The 5,353-nt window shown below is 49.1% G+C and overlaps 1 protein-coding gene across 2 annotated transcripts in view; it reads left to right on the forward strand.

Annotated features, from left to right (window-relative positions):
* Positions 1 to 4,357: 4,357 nt before the first annotated feature.
* DUSP26 (dual specificity phosphatase 26 (putative)) overlaps positions 4,358 to 5,353 on the forward strand; it is a 6,709-nt gene continuing 5,713 nt past the window's right edge. For both annotated transcript variants that reach the window (XM_006765594.2, XM_015565242.1), the window contains exon 1: positions 4,358 to 4,660. The gene's annotated coding sequence lies outside the window, so the exon portion shown is untranslated. The remainder of the gene's footprint in view (positions 4,661 to 5,353) is intronic.

Here is a 5,353-nt window from a genome sequence, read left to right on the forward strand (position 1 = left end):
TCGTTCTGAGACGGAGCTCGTTAAGGAGCTCGTTAACTCAAATTACTCTATCAACTCAATGCAAAAAATTAGAGGAGAGACAGCTGGTATCTCAAAAAACTCGTTAGTTGGGACACTCCTAAGTCAAGGCCCCACTGTAGTTGGGAAGATCACACTGATCACACACCCAGACACTAAGGGCTTATCTTCAGGCCTGGATGAAAAAGGGCCACAAGGGAGGAGGATGAAAACACAGTTTGCTGTCTTCATTAGCATGGCTTTACTATTCCATTGTCCTCATTAGCATAATTTGGCTACCCCAGGAGACTCTCCTCCAGAAGATAAAAGTTGCAAATAACGTTATAGTTCATCCTAGAAACTTATCAAAAGACCCAGCAACTCAGGAAAGCATCAGTATAAGAGTTTATATTCCAAGATGCTTTAGACACCTCACTTTGCTGTTCACAAATCCTAAACTCTTATATCATGATAATTACCCAATTCCAATCAAGTCCTTGCATTGAAAGACCCACCTTAAACCAGACTTCAAAATCACAATAATTCAGGCTCTGCAGTTTTTTTCTCTGAGATGCTATGTGTCGAGTTAGCATTCTCCCTTCCTCTAATGAGCAATAAACTCAATGTTGTGTTATCAAGAGGTTACTTGGGTAGTATTTGGGAAGCCAGCAATCTACAAGGACAAAGAGGAAATAATAAAGACAATAAAGAAAAAAGGCAGATTACAATAAAATAATGGCAAGAACACTGAAAACAAAACACTTCTCATCAACAAAAATAAATGCTGGAAGACAATGAGCTAATATCTTTGATGCACCGAGGAAGCATCATTGGGAACCTACATTTCTAAAGTCAGGCAAAAATATCATTTCCAAGACAGGGAGAATTGGAAACTTTTAGACATGCAAGCACTTGGAAATTTCATACCAATAGTCCCTTACAAAAAGAACTACTAAATAAATGAACTTGGAAGGAAAGAACAGGATAAAGAATCAAGAGTATGCAAAAAAAAAAAAAATGTTAAAATGTACTGATATGTCTAAATAAATATTGAGTGTTTTTAAAAACTTAAAATACCAATTATTTTTGTGTGTTTTCAAAAACCAGCTGGCACTCCAGTTAAAGATAGCATATTTTTTAAAAGCATGCAATTCTGCTTCCTCCTGCAACCCCACAAAAATGACAGTCCAAAGATTTTTTTAAAAAACATTAAACCTACCAGAATGAAAGGATAGGAAATATTTCAGTAGCAACAAAATGTTAACAAATGTTGACGATCAATCTGATTTGTTCGACAGAGCACCCAGAAGGCCAGGGAACTGGCAACAGTGGGTATCTCTGGAAGTGTGAAGATGAGCTGCAAACATAGACTTGATTGGAAGTCTGTTTGAATGAAACTCCACAGACCTCCTGTCACTGCACCTGCTCCTTCCCTCCCCAGCCTAAGCTCCAAGGCTTATTCTCTGAAGAAGTAAAACAAAGAGTCTCTTGATTGGGGGGATAGCAAACATATTTGAACATGATGGTAACCTACTAAAAACGGAGGATGCCCACGAAACAGGGTTTCCAAAGGTAAAGGAATTCCCAGCATGAGGGTAAGAGAACACTCCAGGGTAACAGCTCTGCATTAATCTAGACTGGAGACCCACCAGTCCAGATGGGAATCAGGCAGAAGGCTCCCCAAAAGATTTATGGGAAAAATTATACTGAGAAGCCTGGCCAGCGTGGCTCAGTGGTTGAATGTCAACCTATGAGCCAGGAGGTCATGGTTCGATTCCAGGTCAGGGCACATGCCCAGGTTTGCAGGCTTGATCCCCAGTGTGGGGTGTGCAGGAGCCAGATGATCAATGATTTTCTCTCATCATTGATGTTTCTATCTCTCCCTCTCCTTTCTGTTCTGAAATCAATAAAAAATTTTAAAAATGTTAATAATAATCTAAAAAAAAAGAAACCTGTGAATTTTGTGTATCTAATAATAGAGCCTGTATCCCAAACAAAAATTTACCGAATTAGATGGAGAAGTTAACAAGCCCACAAACATGTAAAAGATTTTAATTCCTCTCTCAAAAGCTGGTAAAACAAGACCAAAAATTAAGAATTTAGAATATTTTAAAGCTTTATATAGAAGAGAAATAAAGATAGAAATTTGAATCCCAAAACAGAGATTGAATATTCTCTTCAAGCATGTGTGAGGCATTTCCTAAAATTGGCCACATTAGAAGCCACTAGGGAAATCTGAACCAGTTTTATAGAGCTGACATTTATAATTACTTCATACTGATTGTAGAAAATTTGAGAAATGTAGACAGTTTAAAGCACAAGATAAAAACCATATGCAGTCCTACTCTGACCAGAGTTTACCTCTTTTAATATTTGACATATTTCCTTAAGTCTTTTTCAAAAGTGTATTTATATGCTTTTTCTTTCCTTTTTTAAAAATAATACTGAGATTTATAGTATATTCCTTTGTATCCTGTTTATTTGCAAATAATAATTTTGGCTTATTTCTCGTCTAGGTACACTCACTCTAGAATTCATTTTCATTACAAAGTCAGGCTAATGGGAAGAGTATCTGCTACCTGCCATAATGTGTGGTTCTAGGAAGAAAATTAATCATCACCGTGGCTAGATGTGTTCACCCCCAGGTACATCAGGGAGAAAGTGGCCACTGAATGCATTGTGGAGAAGGAAGGTATTATCCAGGCTTAAAGCAAAAACCAGATTCTCACTGGAAGCAAAGGGCCCACTTGCCTTCCTCCCCAAGCAAGAGGGGGGCAGGGATCCCCATTAACACCAGCCCAACACCTGAGAAGACAGCACCCAAAACACTAGCCGGGACCTAGGAAGCCAAATTGCTAAATAGGGGCCAAGAAAGAAGCTACTAAAGAAGGACAGGGACTGGGGGCACGCAGATATAGAATAAGTCAGCATCACTACCGGGCGCCTCAAAGGACACTGTGTCCTTCTCTGTGTCCTTCCCTCACTACACTCCCATCGCGAAATAAAGTCACATCTGTTGGGCCTCTGCTACTTGATCCTTTAGGTGAAAGAGCTGAGGAAAGATGGGCCTCGGGGTACTCTGGGCCTGTGGGTACTTTTGGGGTACTCCTTCTGTGCCCCTTTTCCTCGAGGAGTGGGGGAGGATTAGAAAGCAGCAGGGGCACCCCCAGGGAACTGCATCTCCCCACCTCCAGCACTCACTCTGGGTCCTGCCATTGGGGTCATGTCCTCTAGGAGGAGGGAAATTAAGTCCCTGCTGGAACCTCTTCTTTAGCACATAATTACCTGGGGATCCTGTCACTTTGGCCAGTATCTTCTCTGACCCAAAGATCAAGCCTGATCTACCTGCTGCCAATGTCAGTCCTGATTTCAGCTGCAGCAGATGCCGTTTTCTCATCTGAAACCAGGTTCCGCCTGACCTTATCCACGTCCTGCCTTCCTCCGGCCAGACAGTTCTTCCTGGTCCGCTTGGCTCTGAGCAGCCTCACCTGGTAGCCATCATTACTGTCCGCCTCCAGCATCCCACGTGCTAGGCCTGGGGGAAGGCAGCAAGGTCTTTGCCTTAAAGTGTCTCCCTTCTCAGAGCTGGTATATGCGGAATCGATGGGCACGGCCAACAGTGAGATGAAAGCCTGGCGTGGGCTGGGAACCGGGTGGAGGGAGGCCTGGGGGGAGAAGGGGACATCTCCACAATGAAGGTTGTGCATATGTAAACAGGAAAACAGTCTGTCTCGGAGCTGACAGGTGCTTACAGCAGAGGAGGGAGGGAAGGTGAGAAGTTGACATCACTAAGAGGCAGCACAGGTGAGGCCTCAGCAGGGAGCTCGCTCCTAGCTGAGCTGGGGAAGGGCCCCTGGGGAACCGCTGCGCCTCCCCCTGTGCTGCGGCCCGGCCCCGGCGCAGGAGGCTCGAGAAAGCCACTAAGGTCTTGAACTTGGGAGCCAGACGGCCAGGATTTGCAGCTCAGCTCTGGCCCTGACTGGGGTGTGACCTGGGCAAATTCCTAAGCCTCTCCGAGCCTCCGCCTCAGCCTCCTCCTCCCTAGAATGGGGGCAGTCAGGCGACTTACCCGATAGACCTGGGGGGAGCATACAAGGAGCGGGGATTTGTGAAGCCCGTGGCGGGTAGAGCACACGGCTGAGTCCCTGACTGTGATGTATGGGCGGCGTGTCCTCAGAACGAGGAAGGTACAGGTGAGTGTCTGCGGGATTAATGAAGGCTGCCCGGGCAGGAGCGTGTGTGTTTAAGCCGCCATCTGGGCCGACTTGCATAATGTCATCTTTAAGCAAAATGCCTTGTAATTGGCGCAGCCCCGAAAACACACATGCACACGGGCGAGCAGGCATGCGGGGCGGAGCTGCTCGCTGCGTGGCGTGGTCCGGGTGGGTCTGTAAACACGAGCGCGCGGGGTGGGGTGCGGGCCAGCCCGCGCTGCGTGTCCCCCTCCGACCGCTGGGCGTGCGACTGCGTCCCTGTGTGTCACCGGCGCACACTGGTGGGAGCCTGCTTCGACGCGCGGGCCATGGCTTAAAAATAGCTGCTCCTCGCTCCAGCGGTCGTGCCGAGGCGGCCGAGGCGACGGCAACAGCAGGAGAGTCATGGCCCAGGGGCCGCGGGCGCCTGCGATCGGCCTCCGGGACTGAGACCCCCGTGGCTCAGAGAGGTAGAAGGGCGCGCCTGCAGGGGGGTGGGGTGGGGGTCGCCTTCCCAGTGAGGCTGTGGGGGAGGGAAGGGTCGGAGAGGGGGCCTGGGAGCCGCGCAGGCTGCGCCCTCCCGGGCTCCCTCCCGCACCCTCCGCGCCAGGCTGTCTGGGTTGCAAGGGCTGGGCGACAGCCATGAACCTGTTACAACAGCCGGCGGGAGTTGGGGGGATGGGGGAGGGGAGATGGCGCAGACGGGGCCTCTGGAAGCCTGCAGATGGGACTGCAGAGTGCAGAGGGGTGTGCCCGGGACGGGATGGGGCTTCTCCGTCCCCCACCCCCCAGGAGAAAGGGAGTCCCCCGGAGGGGCTTCTTGTTGCCACGCAGCATCCCACAGGCAGCAGGGTCTGCTTCCCCGGCGGGTTTGGAGTAAAGGCATGGGCTCCTTAGGCCTGAGGAGACAGGTATTTGGTGGTGGTGGTGGCCGCGGCTGAGGCTATAGGGCTGTGTTTCTGTGCTCTGACTCAGACACTGGAAAAATGTCTCCCTGCACACCCCCAATCCAGTCGCCCCTCACCACTCCTTATCCTAATACCCCCGCTTCTTCCGCCCTGTAAGTGCGTGGTCTCTGCTGGCCCAGGGGAAAGACGAGAGCGTGTGGGATGGGGACACAGTGAGTGGGCAGGACAGAGGTGGCCTGTGCTGCTGGACCTCCT

Source organism: Myotis davidii, unplaced genomic scaffold, assembly GCF_000327345.1.
Source record: "Myotis davidii unplaced genomic scaffold, ASM32734v1 scaffold93, whole genome shotgun sequence".
NCBI lineage: Eukaryota > Metazoa > Chordata > Mammalia > Chiroptera > Vespertilionidae > Myotis > Myotis davidii.